The following is a 15,548-nucleotide window of genomic DNA, read 5'->3' as shown; positions in this document are numbered from 1 at the left end:
AAAACCGACGCATAGATTTTATCGAATCACACAATTGAGACAATGTATAGACGCTTTTGTTATTTCTCAAGAGGGTGCTCATTTGTAATAGATTAATTAAATCATAATACTCCCATGAGTGTATAAACATCAATTGTTTCGAAGACAATGCAAAGACGACACATTTGATAAATAATAGACAACCACGTGCTACGTGCTCCTAAGCTAATAACTCTCATCAACTGGATTAATGCAATAGCTATTGTCATTCCGTTACTCTGCCAGGCTAACAACATACACAAGCACTGAACCTCCTTGATGTGTCTTGTATGAGTTTTGGTATGTGTAGCAGCACTCATGCGCATCTCTAAAGCTCTATAACGTAGACAAACTTTTTCGCACACGACAAACTGAGAAGACTTTTAGCAGGACACCCGTGATTTCTTTGTGACACGTTGTCTGTATTATCTGCCAGCGAGCCATTCATTCTAATTGGCGCCGCAGTCATCGTGGTCTCCGGACACAGAGAGTTTTTCATTTTTACGATGAAATACGCCACTCGACAGAGGAAGTGAGAACGCGTCGTGTCTCCTCAAATAAACTTCTTTGTATATCATGATACGCCAGTTCTGGAGTTAAATTTTATAAGCTAACAATCAGTGCCAAAGTATACAGAGCAACGTTCGGATTCCTAAGAATCGTTTCAATGCAGAGGAAAAATATTAACAAGAAACAACAACAATTTTACATCTATATACACAAAAAATAGGAAAAATCATATAACAATATAAATTAAAAATTATTTCAAAACGGAAATAAATTAAGAATATCGTGTGCGGCTATGTCGAAATCTTCAAAATGCTTGTCAGTGTAAAATGAAATAAAAGTTTGGTAATTACATTTTCAAAGGAGTATTTTTACAGTAATAAAGTGTGTATCGTGAAAAAATGTTTACTTGAAAAAATGAAATGGGTCATTCTCGAAATAGAAATTAAAATGGAAATGTAGAAGAAAGATTTTTTTCACACAAATTGCAAGTGAAAGTTTATTTTATGTTACATGTAAAAGTATGTGAAAATGTGTGTTTTTTGAAAATTATAATTAATAAATACATATACGTAGAGATACATATACTTATGTATACTTATACATATGTATATACGAAAAAAAATCCTCGCTTTCCCGTATCAATTGCTAACATATACATTTATGTATATGATGTGCGTGAGTCGGATAATTATTCTACACACATACATATCAATTCTGATTGTCCTTTTCAACGGTTGGATATGTTTACATGATGTCCCGATTAAAAGCCCAATAAAATAACGTGCGTATGTGTGAGTGATTTGTCTACGGTGTATGTACACTGTGATTGTTGGTTAATTGTAAAATAAATGTACATTCATCACTTGACGGATGTAAAATGTATGCGAACGCGAGTGTGTCGAGCAAGTGTTGAGAAAAACCATGGATTTAATAAATAAATTATGATTGGGGCCACTTTTGTATTACAAAGGAAAAAACAAAAAGACCGAAAAATCAAAGTCAACATAAAACCACAAATCAATTTCAAATTGAAGAACAAAAAGGAAAGAAAGTGAATGGAAAACGAAAAAATAGAAACAAATTCCAATTTACTCAAAGTGGAAGTGTTAGTGTGTCAACCACATTTATACACTCATATGTAGGAGTGTTAAAAGGACAACCACATACATAAGAAACATTCCTACAGCTGTGTGTATATACGACGAACGAATATTAAACAAAAGGACAAAAAATAGAAAAAAGGAAATACCAAGAAAGCATAAGAAAAGGAAAAGATACATCTCATTGACGACTAACACTATTATGCATACATAAATACTACAATCTCGCACATACACATATATAACCACAAAGGCTCACAAACTGGCATTGCTTAAGAAATGGTATTTCTCCTAAATCCCACCCTCATCCCCTTAAATGTAATGCGTTTGTGTCTGTGGATACTTAACAAATACAGGAACATTGTACTACTTTATGTGTAACTGAATTAAATGAATGCAGGTCATTTCGTAAACATCGGACGCTGGTGGATGTTTCATTTCTCTATTTCTCCATCAGTCATATGTTTACATAACACTCGTGGAGACAACTTTAAGCATCGTCGAATTTATGTATTTCCAGGAGTGTCGGCAAAGTAACACTTTTCTTTGAATTCCGATTGTTTTTTTATTATACAAATATTATATAATAATAAAATATTAAAGGAAGAATATGTGTGTAGAATCTCCTTCAGCTATGTAACCTACTTATGTATTCACACATTCACATTGCATCACAACGATATTTATGTATGTATGTACATGTTTTGTACAAACATACATACATAAATATGTATGGATGTTTGTATTTGTATGTATACATATGTATTTAAGTGTGTGTTATGTTTTGTCCATTTGTCAGGGTTAGCGGGTGTGCCGATGGATGGATATGGTTGTTAATAAAGTTAGCAATAAATTAAAAATAAATCTTTATGAATGTCGGATTAGTATACAATCTGATCTACAAATTTTCTTTACAATTTCTTGAAACATAACATATACGGGTCACCCACAGAACGACCTCAATCAATTTAATTCCAGGAATTCCCTCAAACCAAAGATAATTAAAAGAACATTAGGTTATGCTTTTCGTCACCGAAGTTTTAGGTTTAAATTGGATATCAAAAACTGTCTCTCTCTGATATTTAATGAAATCACAAGTGAGTATATTACGAGTTCTGAAGAACTGATTCGAACTGAGTCAAGCTATGCTATAAATGATGTGATTATCTCATTTACGTTTAATGTTAAAGTGGCGAAAAATTAGGAACTTTCAAATCGGCCGTGTTTTTTGATATTTGAACAAGCCAATATTATATGTTTATGCGGTAGGTAGATTCTCAGCAAAATACTAGCATCATTTTCTGAATATTTCGACTATGAAAATTGCAAAGACATAAAACTATATAGAAAACGCATTTGACGTACAAGTCGTTTAAAAAAATTGTAAGGGCGTTGCTGTATAACAGAGACATGTAAAAATAAAAAATAAACATAAAAAGCACAACATGATGAAACAATAATCAATCGTAATTATATTCCTTAGCATAATAGTGGGCCATTGAGAAAGTTTTATAATCGTTTATACTGATTATGTTAATGACCTGTTTCTCTAAGACGTTTCGAATTTAAATTCGTTTGAATTACTACCAAATTCCTATTGTTATTTCAAATGTTTGTTTGATTGAAAACAAAAACAAATCAAATATTTTTCAAGAAACAGAAGTTTGGTTGTAGTTCGAACGAATTTGTATTCGAATCGTCTTAGTGAATCAGGCCACAAGTTTCTGTAAGAGCTGGGTTCTGAGGTTTACCAAATTTGGACAATGGTAAAGAAAGTGTTCCAACGTTTTGTCGTCCAATTCGCATGCCATACACATACTATTTTTTGCACATCCTTTTTGTGCAGATGTGTTTGTAAACGAAGGATACCTGTCAGTCTACTAAAATCGACCTTAATTAGTAATAGTAGGTTATTGTTTATTCTAATCTGTGTTTACCTATAGTACTTTTGTGTTAATACCTATCTCGTCACTTATCCAAATGGATATGTAGGCAAAGAGAAAAAAATCAAAATATGTACCTCCCAACCGATTTTGTTCAAAATTTGTTTCTCTTAATAATTCGTCCAGATAGTCCATATCTATATCGGTCCATTATATCGAGTACATCCCACACAAAACTTTTCAAAAGTGTAGCTTAAAGAATTGTTTTGAAATTTTTTTTGCAGAAAGTTGTCCTCGTGACACTTTTTAAAACGGTACATTTTCCTTTGTGAATCCATTCCTTCTAATATAGTGGCCAAAAAGCTCTAAAAGACCCTTCTGGTACCAAATAAAATTTTGTGATGAGTACGAATACTTACGAATTGTTTATCCGACTTGACTGAAACTTTACATATAGTCAAATTTCTTCAAAAATCACATCAAGTTCCAAGAAGGTCCTCCATATCGGACAATACCTTCGGCAACTGTTCGAGAACCATTTTGAAAAGTATACCGTAAAGCGATAAAATGATTTTCATGGGCAAGTCCATGCTTCCTGACATAATGGTCTAAAAAGCAATGTGCACCATCACAATTAGAGGCTAAACATTGTACATGTACTGTGTTAAACAACAACAAATGTCTCAACTGAACGAAAGCACACAATGTTGCCTATAGTGTACGTGTGGTCTAAAATCTTTAAAAAATGGCTGGTGGGCCCAAATACACTACAAATATCGAACAACTCCTTCCGGTACCACCTTCACAAACGATTCATCGAAGGTAATACCATAGACAAATAAAGAAATATACAACTTTCATTTTCTCATCCTTCAGCTGGTTCAGCTTTTGTGTTTGCGTGGTCAAATCACTCGACTTCGAAAACAAATAATGAATTTTTCTAACAAATGAATTTATTTTTTATATAGTTGTTTTTTATCGGAATGTAGTTTACATGAAAACTCAACTACATTTGTCGCCAAACAAATGTTTTTGTTATTTTTTTTGGACATATAATGTTTGAGTGACTTCAGTAAAATCACTCAAACAGCAAAAATGCATCATAAAACAGATGATAACATTCCGGTGTCTATATGTGATTTTGTCTTTGGTAGTACTTGTGATTCTGATTACAACGATATGTTTTTTTTGGGGCAAGTACATGTTTCAAGAGCTCTAACAGATCCTACAGTGACCGTAGGCATGACTCCTAAAATAAGACCAACTTTCAGAATGGACTATGTCGGTTCACTCATTTAGGAACTGCCTCGGCAAAATTTTAACACTTTTGCGCTTTAATCTAAATAAAATTGGTTAGCAAAATATCAGCATTCGTTCGGAACGTCCACAATCGTTAAGATAAATACCCCAAAAGTTTATATATTTTTGTCTGCAAAAAATACATTCTTTTCGTTGTGTTATCGCCTAGTGTCCATAGATCAAAAGTTTCAATTTTTGCACATAACTTTGGCTCTAGCCCCACAATTTGGGGCTTAGCATTGTCTAGGCTTACCGTGGTTAGTAGTCCGGTACTTTCGTTACCTCTAATACCTGCATGTCATGGTACCTACATATATAATGTGCACCGAGCCTTGTTGGGAGTAGTAGTCGTAGCTGTTATATCATTTATAGATATTTTACTGATCGCTACCAATATCATGATTTCATCCCGGCGAAGGGAATTATCAATTGGCTTCTCAGTTTTTGAAAACAAAAAAACAAAATTCCAATAACAACCTCACAGGCAACTGTGTTGGTGTTCTTTTCAACTCACAGAATTCGAAGAATTCTTAGTTGATACGTGCTGACATGTTGCAAAATATTTTGATTTTGGTGTTTCTTTGGAAAAGCCGAAAAGTGAGTGTGATTCTCATTCATATGAGAATACTACTACTAGAGTTCGGTTTTTCGCTAAAAAGGCATCATTTCAAAAACTGAGAAGCCAATTGATAATTCCCTTCGCCGGGATGAAATCATGATATTGGTAGCGATCAGCAAAATTTTGCAACACTGTCAGTTCGTTTTGAAAAACATTACACTCTGTAATAGAGGGTAATAAATGAAGTTGAGCCAATGGGGGAATACTCCACTCAAGCAATCGAAAATGAGATTGAATCTTCAACAATAAACAAAACAAATATTTTACTGTCCGTAAGGACGTAGTTCTGTAGTTAACAATAATCCAACCACATGAAGCATCATCTGATAAAATGTGACCTACTGAATGTCCCATTGTAAATCATTATAAACTTTGGTGGTTTATTCCGTGGTTTCTATTGATCCATCGATCCATGTCCTGGGTCTTATGGCTGTCATGTTTGCTTCCTACCTTACTTGCATTTGTATAGGATGCACATACAAACTTGTTTTTATTTCACTGCTCCGTAGATGCTCAAGCAGCACATTCTTTGGACTTTTTGTAGTGTTTTTATGGATAATCGACGTTCAAGGTTTTTATGCAGTTTTTGAACATATTTCTATGTAAAAATGGCGTATTCGTTGTAGTATTTGCACAATAACACTGTTATACAAAAGTTGTCAACTCCGTCACGTATTCCAAATTTCATTGATTTGCGATCCAAAATTGGGCGAATAAGAGCTACAATCAAATCTGAATCGATTTCAATATAATTTGGCAAACTTTTTTCTAGACCAAATTCCGTCACACATTTCATCAAAATTGGACATACGTATCATGAAATACCTAAAATCTGGCGATTATATATATGGGAGCTATATCTAAATCTGAACCGATTCTTACCAAAATAAATAGCGTTGGTCCGTTGTCCAAAAAATTATCTTCCCCAATTTTTATTTGAATCGAACAATCTATATAAATAAAAATCAAATGTCGTTCGTTGGTAATGGTATCAGTTGAGAACGGCTGGACCGATTTCGATAATTCTTTCTGTAGAATATGCGCCATAACTCGGCTTGGGTTTATATGCAAAGAAAATTTGACCACGCCCTCTTTTAGGCCTACTTTTTTTAATTTTAAATTTTTACAATATCTACCAAAACTATTGAACCGATTTTCATGAAATTGCCAGGGAATGTACAGGGATGGTCCCGGTTAAAATAGGCTACAAATTTAGTTGAATTTCGGAAGGGGCGGGGTACTTCCCCTATACCCTGTTTCTTTAAAAATGCTATGTCTACATATATAAATAAAAATCAAATGTCGTTCGTTGGTAATGGTATCAGTTGAGAACGGCTGGACCTATTTGGATAATTCTTTCTGTGAAATGTTCGCCATAACCCGACATAGGTTTTTATGCAAATTAAATTTGACCACGCCCACGTTTACGGCCACTTTTTTCAATTTTCAATTTCAATCTTTTCTACAAAAACTACTGAACCGATTTTCCTGAAATTGCCAGGGAATGTACAGAGATGTCCCCAGGTTAAAATAGGCTACAAATTTAGTCAAATTCCAGAAGGGGCGGGGTACTTCCCCTACACCGTATTTCTTTAAAAATGCTATATCTATATAAATAAAAATCACGACATTTGCAAAAATTCATATTTGCAAAAATTACGAATGTTGAGGTTGGGTACCTTTCCCACGCCTTTCTTTAAAACGCTATATGTATAAGCCAAACTTATGATTTGGAGCCAAAATAAATAAATTATATGTATCTAGAAAACTGATTATCACTCCCACTCCTTTCAATACATATTTATCCAAAACTACTGAACCTAATTTCATGAAATTTTTAAAAAATGTTCAGGAATGTCCCGTGGTCCAAAATGCTATATATTTGAAGACGAATTTCAGGGGCCTATTGTTTTCTAATCGCTTTATTTGCTAAACTTATGAGTGCATCGCATTGCAAATTGCGATGGTTGCGTCCCCGATCAAGAATAACGAGGTTCAACGGTCCATCAGGCATGAAAAACTAAAACATATAAGTCTCAATAAGCGGGAGAATTAGATTTAAAATTTTTTAAACTTTTATAATTAGATTGCTTTATTGTAAAGACATGGGACTTGGACGATAATAAATCCTAAATTTTTATACCCTACACCACTATGTGGAAAGGGTATTATAAGTTTGTTTTGGTAAAAATTCATGTAACACCGCGAAATATTCGTCGGAGACCCCCAATGTGGTATACCAATCTTCATATCTCGGCGAGATAAAGCGATTTTGAGATGTGTGTCCGTCCGTCCGTGTGTCCGTCTGTCCATTATAAATTGTAATCAAACTCCAGGCCGCAATTATGGACCGATCGTCACGAAACTTGGTATGGAGGTCGGTTTCACATCAGAATAGATCGCTATTTTAATTGGTGATGATCGTGAAATAATTAGCGGGTGAAATGGACCAAAAACATAATTTTTATTCGATTTTGTAGCTGCTCTGTAGGTCGCAGTAATAGTCCGATCGCCTAGAAAATTTAAATAAAGTAAGAGTATATGACAAAGAAAAAGCTTGCAATTAGAGATGGCGATCAGATAATATTTAGAGGGTTAAATGGACCACAACTTTTGTGTGAAAATTGTGAAAATTTTTAATATACAGCTTATATCTTTTTTCCCGGAAGAGACATTCCGGGCAAGTAATCTATACTTGGAAGAGGAACGCTTGACCTTTCCATTGATGCCAATTACGTTGGTTTACGTGCTCAGATAACAGAGTTACAGCCTAATATATCCAGTTTTTCGCTTGAAGTATAATCAAAAACACACTAGAGGTCGCAATTATAGCTAAATAGTCACGAAATTTTGCACGATGAAAGGGTTTAGGTCGAAGAAGATGCCTATATTTTTGGATGATGATCCGATATTATTTAGATGGTGAAATGGACCATTACTTTTGTATAAAAAATATACAAATTTTATTTTTGGTCCATATTTTACTTCCTGGAGGGCTCATACCGGCAAAGTAGCCTTCATATGGGAAAACGAATACTGATATTTTCCCTGATGCAAATTGCAATAACGTGTCTGCTAGATAACTGGCCTACTGTGTAATATGTAATGGGTTTTGTGTAGAGAACCACAATTTCCTCTCATACTACAAATTGTCTCAATAATGACAGAGAAATTTTCAGTTCAGTTGTCCAATTGAATTTTTATACAAATATTGCAGCATGGGATCGCTGCGCCCCCTATTTTATACCCTTAGCCTTTAGGTTAATAAAAAATATACAAAATACGACCAAAGATGTGCCCATCGAAAAAATGGTTTTAGACCCCAAGTATGTTTGGACGAAATTTGTTTCAAACAATTTGGTGTCGATTTAGCGCTGTCCGTTCATTTGTCTGTCTTACTGTCTATATTGTATATATATTTTATATATTTTAAAAATTATTTTTTACAAATATTTTTTAAATATACTTAACCTTTTAAAAAAATGTCCAAATATGTCCGCCTCCAAATCGAATTTGAAAGATAGCAGGGGGTCTGTACTAATGACTTCAAAAGTCAAATCGTGCTCAAATTTGCCACAGTTAAAATAAAGTGGATTTTTCTATTTTAAGATGGGAGAATTTTTTGTAAATACCTGTTGTGACTGTACGTAGTATCCAATTGAAATAGAACGGTAATACGCACATCTATCAACCGATTTTCCTTAAAATTCATAATTAAGGGTTTCAGTGTGTAGATAAAGGGGTTCAGAGTGTAGAAAACAAGTATGTATAATTTTTTTGAAAATAGGTCCATTTTTTGTCATAGCCCCCACATAAAAGTACTGTCCGATTTTAGATATTTTGTGGATTTTAGCGACACTTTATGACCGAATCGGCTGAAGTTTGGTATTTTGACCTCTTGGAAGATATGAATCCTTCGTACCAAAAAATTTTAACATAGGTCAATGTTTTGGTTTAGACCCCACACAACGAGACCGCCCTGTCAACAAATTTTGGCAGTTTTTGGTAATTTTGGTCGATAAAACGTAAGAATTGCTGTTTGTACACATTTACTATAAATACTAATTAATTTCAATACAAAATGGACGTTGAAATAGTTTTGGCCAGAAAATTTGGATTTGGGACCATTGTGCAACGGTACAATTTTTACCATACTTCCTGAGGTAATGGTCCAAAATTTCCAAAAATAATTCTCAAAATTTTTCAAAGATCAGAGGCTAGCTTACTACAATTGATTTAGTATAGCCTTACTGTACGATACCTACAAAATAAAAAATATATAGATTTTTTTATACGGCATAATTATTGTGTTTGTTTCTTTTTTGGTCAGATGCTGAAGGTACATACATATATCACCGTTAGCGGAGCTGACTTATACTATCTTACTTGGTGTGTAATTGAATATGAATAATTTTGGGATTTATAAATTTGTTTGCATGCAAATTATTTGAATTTCTATTCATTATTAGTTATTTCTATCGGTATAAAATATGTATATAACCACAATGAACTATTTTCGAAATGCCCTGAAAATCACAAAACTGTTGGCATTACCAAGCATATGTGAGGACGATAGATCTTTAATAAACCCACAATCAATGTTAAATTCCCAATTTTGGTATATATGTGTATATGTATGTATAATTTATATAATTGTTCCACATATATCACAATAAGGACAAAGGAGGCTTATCTTATACCAATGGATTCATGTTATGTAATTGATATTTGACGTATTTTTTATCGCCGAATCCAAAAGGCGAGTCCTATGTTGCCACTTGTAGAGAAGTTTTTCATGGCTGAAATACTCAAAAAGTATCGGTAGCATTACCGTTTGATTTGATGTGGCCAGGCCTGGGAATCACACCCGGACATTCAGCGTGCAAAGTGGTTGCATATAGCTAATTCCTAGAGGTTGTGGTGTAGGGTATCACATGGTCGGCCCCGTCCGACTATAGCCTTTGCTTACTTGTTTAAACTTTTATAATTAGATTGCTTTATTGTAAAGACATGGGACGTGGACGATAATAAATCCTAAGCATGGGCACAAAACTCGACAAAGTCCATAAGAGAGAAGAAAGGTTAGAGACAAAATCTGTTGATAAATTTAAAATCCTTCTCGGTTTGACAATGGACCGAAGAAGTGAAGTAGAAAATATCTATTTTTAAATTGTCAAACATAAAGTCCATAAAAAATTGTCAATAAAAAAACCATAAATACAAAAATCGTGTGAAACTGGAAGATTTCCATCCCGGATAGTAGAGTTCCTAGAAATGTAGAATACGATGGATTAAAATTGAAGCGAAGAAAAATATACATATATGTATGTACAATGTACATATTTATTGAAAAATGTTGATAGATATTTCTAGGTTGGTTGTTAGAATACAACGAATGCATTTTTCTACAAATTTACAATATACATACACTCATACCTCGATTTGCATTAATAATTGGTTCCGACGCAAAGCGTAACAACGCAAGTCGAAACACATGTTTCCACATGTTTTGAGTAACTTCTTCACAAAATTAAAAGTCAGAAATATTAGTTATTAATAACGCAAATCGAATCAGTAGCGTAAATCGAAGAAATCTGTTATATTTTTTCTTAACGCAAATCGAGGCAACGCAAATCGAGGTATTAGTATACATACATATGTATGTCAAGGGTGTTCAATGGGAGCCCCTTCTGCTGTCGGTGTGCGCCAATTTTCTCACACACACACACACAATTTGAAAACAGAAAATGTTTTTTTTTTTTGGTTTGAAAATTTTCAAAACGCAAATTCTTTCTATGGCAAAATACAACCTAACATACTAAAATTACTTGAGATAATATTACAAAAAAGTGTTAAAATGTAATGTATAAATGGAAAATATTTAATATGCACGCTCATTTTAGGCTTGTCTGTGTATAAGAAGAATATGTTTATAAGTATTTTTTTGTCATTTCATAAAATTACATTAAATGGTATGTTGGGAAACTATCCCTGCAAACATTAAAGATAACAAGCGATTCGCGGGGAAGATCAATTAATTCAAAAGCGGAAGAGCGCACCTAAAGATCTTCTGCGAATACCCAACATTAAGTGTGTCCAGGAAGCGATTTTCGAGGAAGAATCCCCGAATAATCATATGGAAGATATTTAGATGATCAAAATATAAAGAAAAATTAAAAAAGAATAGAGCAAATGAAGTTTCGTCTTCATTCTTCTTTGGGTTTTGTTTTTTTTTTTTTTTGTTTCTTTCATTTGTTGTTGAGTTTTAACCCTTTTGTTAGCTTTTGTGCTTCGTAATGATTTTAATTATTAATTAGGTGTTTAGTTATACTCAAAGCCTAAACAAGCAGGGCTGCCAGATTATTTTTTTGGAAAATCGTCAAAATGACGATTTTTATTTTAGAAATCGTCAAATCTATTTTATAAAATCGTCAAAAAAATCGTCAAAAATTAAAATACGCACTTTTAGATATATATTAATATATTTCTTATTAAAAGAAAACAAAAATGGGTATTCAAGAATGTGAACAAACATTTCGCCATTAAGTTATTTATTTTGTAAATATTTTAGTTTATCATCTTTAAGAGATCGGGCTTAATAAAGATGTCATAACAATATGTTTTGTTAAGTTTTAAATCATCTTTGGTATAAAGTATACCCTCCATTGAATCATTATGAAGAGAATTTTGATATTTTATTTTTTTAAGATTTACTTGGCTGAGAACGCATTCAACATTTTCTGACGAATGACGTAATACCTATCATTAACTCCCAGCAAAACTACCCCTTACAAAACCCCTTACTAACCCTTTATTTTAAGAAGGGCCTGTCGCGCCAAGTAAGTAGTTACTGTTTGACCATTGAAATAAATAGTTAAGAAAGTAGTCGTTTAAAGTCGTGACTACTTATTTTAGTGGTCAAAGACAACCACTAATTTCGCGCGACATGCCCTTCTTAAAATAAAGGGTTAAAGGTATTTTTGGTGGGTTTCTTTACAAATTTTGTTCTTATAGGAAATACATATGAGACATCACCACGTTTCAAACTGAATATTGCATTCCAAAAGCGAAATAACTCCGTTTCATTATTTTCAAACATTTCCGTAATATCCAAAAATCTTAGTTCACGAAATTTTGAATCCATTTTTTGTTTTTCCTCCATGTTTACGAAATGTGTAAATTCTTTAAAGATTTCGAAAAACTAATAAAATTGCTTTCACAATTTTAGAACTTTCAGTTGATTGTTCTGTTCCAGAACTTGCAAGAGTCTACTATTATTGAAACTTTGACCAAATTTCCTTCATAAATTTTCCAAAAAATTCAAAAATAATAGATTTTTGCAGGCTCTGAAGCCTAGCAATTGTATATTTTGCTTGGTTCACTTGAATCCAGTTTTGTTTTTTGTTAACAATTCCTTTATGTATACACAAACTATATTTAATTATTGTCTACGAATTATTTATTAAAATCAACTAAGAATATTTGAGCAGTTTTTAGAAAATCGTGTTTTAAAAAATTAATTATGACTTAATTAGCAAAATAACCAAAAATCGTCATTTTTTGGACAAAAATCGTCAAATCGTCATTTATCAATTTTTGACCAAAAAATCGTCAAAATGACGATAAATCGTCAAATCTGGCAGCCATGTAAACAAGGTCGGCCATTTAGTATAATTTTGACAACCTTTGACAAAAAATGTATTTTAATAATGTTTTTGACAACAATCATAATAATCAGGTGGGCTTATCGACCGACCTCTTATAGGTCTTGGTTATACTGTTTCCTCACTCACTTTGTTGTCTTTTTTAGTTAAACTTGGCAAAACCTGGACATGTGTTTTGCTTGTCAATACTCATAAAATTTTACTTAGCAATGTATTTAATCAATCTGCAACCGAAACCTTAAAATTTTCCTCAAAAAATAATCAATATTCTATTTCTCAAAATTGCTTTTTGACAATTTTCATTTTGAGAATCAAATGATTTTCCCCAATCAGAAAAATTCACTCACACATTCTCATATTTTGATAAATATACACATTCTATCACAAATTCTGACAAGCCAATTTGATAGTGAGTGCCCTGCCTAATGCCGTCTATACATTAACGACCAAACTGCTGCTGCCGGTGAACCTTTTGTGTACGCGTGTGATTAAATAGTTTGTTCCTTTACTTTTTAAATGGTTTTATTTAGCTCACCCCGTTTGTTTCATTATTTATTCTTGGGTCAAATTTAGTAATTCAAATTTCACCCTCTTCCTGTTAACCGATTAATCTGAAATTTTGTATACACTTTGGATTTTGGTGACAATACAATTATGTTTATTCATTATCATTATAAATTCAAGATGGCCGCCGCTACAAAATGGCGGATAACGTAGGTTTTATCAATCCCATCAATATGGGTATCAAATGAAAGTGCTCAACCAGTAGAATACAATGTACTATATAAAATTAAAATCCAAGATGGCGGCCTCTACAAAATGGCGGATAACTTAGGTTTTATCAATCCCATCAACATGGGTATCAAATGAAAGGTCTCTACAAGTAGAATACAATTTACTATGCAAAATTGAAATCTAAGATGGCCGCCGCTACCAAATGGCTGATAACAATTTTTTATCAATCCCACCAATATGGGTATCAAATAAAAGGGCTTGACAAGAAGAATACAGTGTACTATACAACCTCAATATTTAAGATGGGCGCAGCAACTAAATGGCGTATAATTAAGATTTAAATTTAGAAATTGAATCTTTAATTTAGGTATCTGATTAATTCAGCCTGAATTCACCACCCAAGTCAAGATTTTTTATCGAGTTGAGGACTGTGTGGCGTTAGGGTGGCTAAAAATGATACGTCGTTAGCGGTACAGTTGGACTGCACTAAATGAATTAAATAGAATGCGAAATAAAAGCTAAAACCTAGAAAATAAAAATAGGTAAAAAACTTTTTAAGTTAAACGGTTTTATGTTTAACATATATTGCAATGTTTAAGATAAATGTACTAAAAACCAAAAAATAATAAAATAGATACAGTCGTGGAAATTATAAACATATGCATAGACTAGACTAAAATAAAACCGTGGGGCACGTCAATTGTTTACAATCGTTGATTAAAATGTTTGTTTTGTAATGTTACACTATAATTAGGCAGTTGTTCAACCGACAACGATGGACGTGTGATAAGTAGGGATAGAATGTGGAAACAAGCTAGCAAGCTCGATTATAAGCGAGTTTTAGGGTTTCATAGTGGTGAGCGAGTAGTACTTTGTCGATTAAAGACAAACTACGAGCAGTGAAACGATTCCTCGCCAGCCACCAGTGTGAATGTCCAACGATAAACTAGTTGAAACATCTCTTTTATTTACATGGAGTGTATAACTATTGGAATTTCCATGAGCAAGAAATAAAACGATTCTTCTATCGCACATTAAGTCGATAATTCGTAGACAATTGACGTGCCCCACGGTTTTATTTTAGTCTAGTCTATGCATATGTTTATAATTTCCACGACTGTATCTATTTTATTATTTTTTGGTTTTTAGTACATTTATCTTAAACATTGCAATATATGTTAAACATAAAACCGTTTAACTTAAAAAGTTTTTTACCTATTATTATTTAATAGTAAAAGTAGCAAAAGAGAGAATTTCCCTCTTCTCTCAGAAAACTGTGAAAATTGCTCTCACGTAACAAGTTTTGCACAAAAGTAAGGAAACGGAAAAATAGTAGATCTGGCAGCAATGTCAAAAAAACAACCATGACTGCTTAAAAAAGAAATAACAAACAAAACAAAATTTCACTGTTTTTTATTTCGCTAGTTTAAATTTTTATTATTTTATTTTATTTCTTTTTATTTTGCATTGACAATGCGCGTAGTTTTCTTTTTTCCTTTTGCCTTAATTGTCAAATAAATGTCAAATCAGCAGTTTGACAGATTTTCCACCTTTTACACAACGAAATTTGTCGAACAGAAAGTAGTAAAAGAGAAAGCCATTGTGGCTCTCTCTCCTCTCTCACTCTCTTAAAATTTGCTTACAGTTTTACTATTTTTTGGGGTTAAGGAACGCTTTCCGAGTTAAAAATGGTAAAACTTAGAAAAACTTTAACGTAAAG

The 15,548-nt window shown here is 32.9% G+C and overlaps 1 protein-coding gene across 14 annotated transcripts in view; it reads left to right on the top strand.

Annotated features, from left to right (window-relative positions):
- The first annotated feature begins 536 nt into the window (after positions 1-536).
- Cngl (Cyclic nucleotide-gated ion channel-like) overlaps positions 537-15,548 on the top strand; it is a 139,601-nt gene continuing 124,589 nt past the window's right edge. For 6 of the 14 annotated variants that reach the window (XM_073978952.1, XM_073978948.1, XM_073978945.1 and 3 more), the window contains exon 1: positions 537-870. The gene's annotated coding sequence lies outside the window, so the exon portion shown is untranslated. Of the gene's footprint in view, positions 910-15,548 lie in introns of all 14 variants that reach the window. The other 8 variants (XM_073978953.1, XM_073978946.1, XM_073978943.1 and 5 more) reach the window with 3 other exon arrangements.

This window comes from Musca autumnalis, unplaced genomic scaffold (assembly GCF_047663935.1).
Source record: "Musca autumnalis isolate F117 unplaced genomic scaffold, ASM4766393v1 scaffold_3, whole genome shotgun sequence".
NCBI lineage: Eukaryota > Metazoa > Arthropoda > Insecta > Diptera > Muscidae > Musca > Musca autumnalis.
This window is presented reverse-complemented; position numbering and strand designations above follow the sequence as displayed.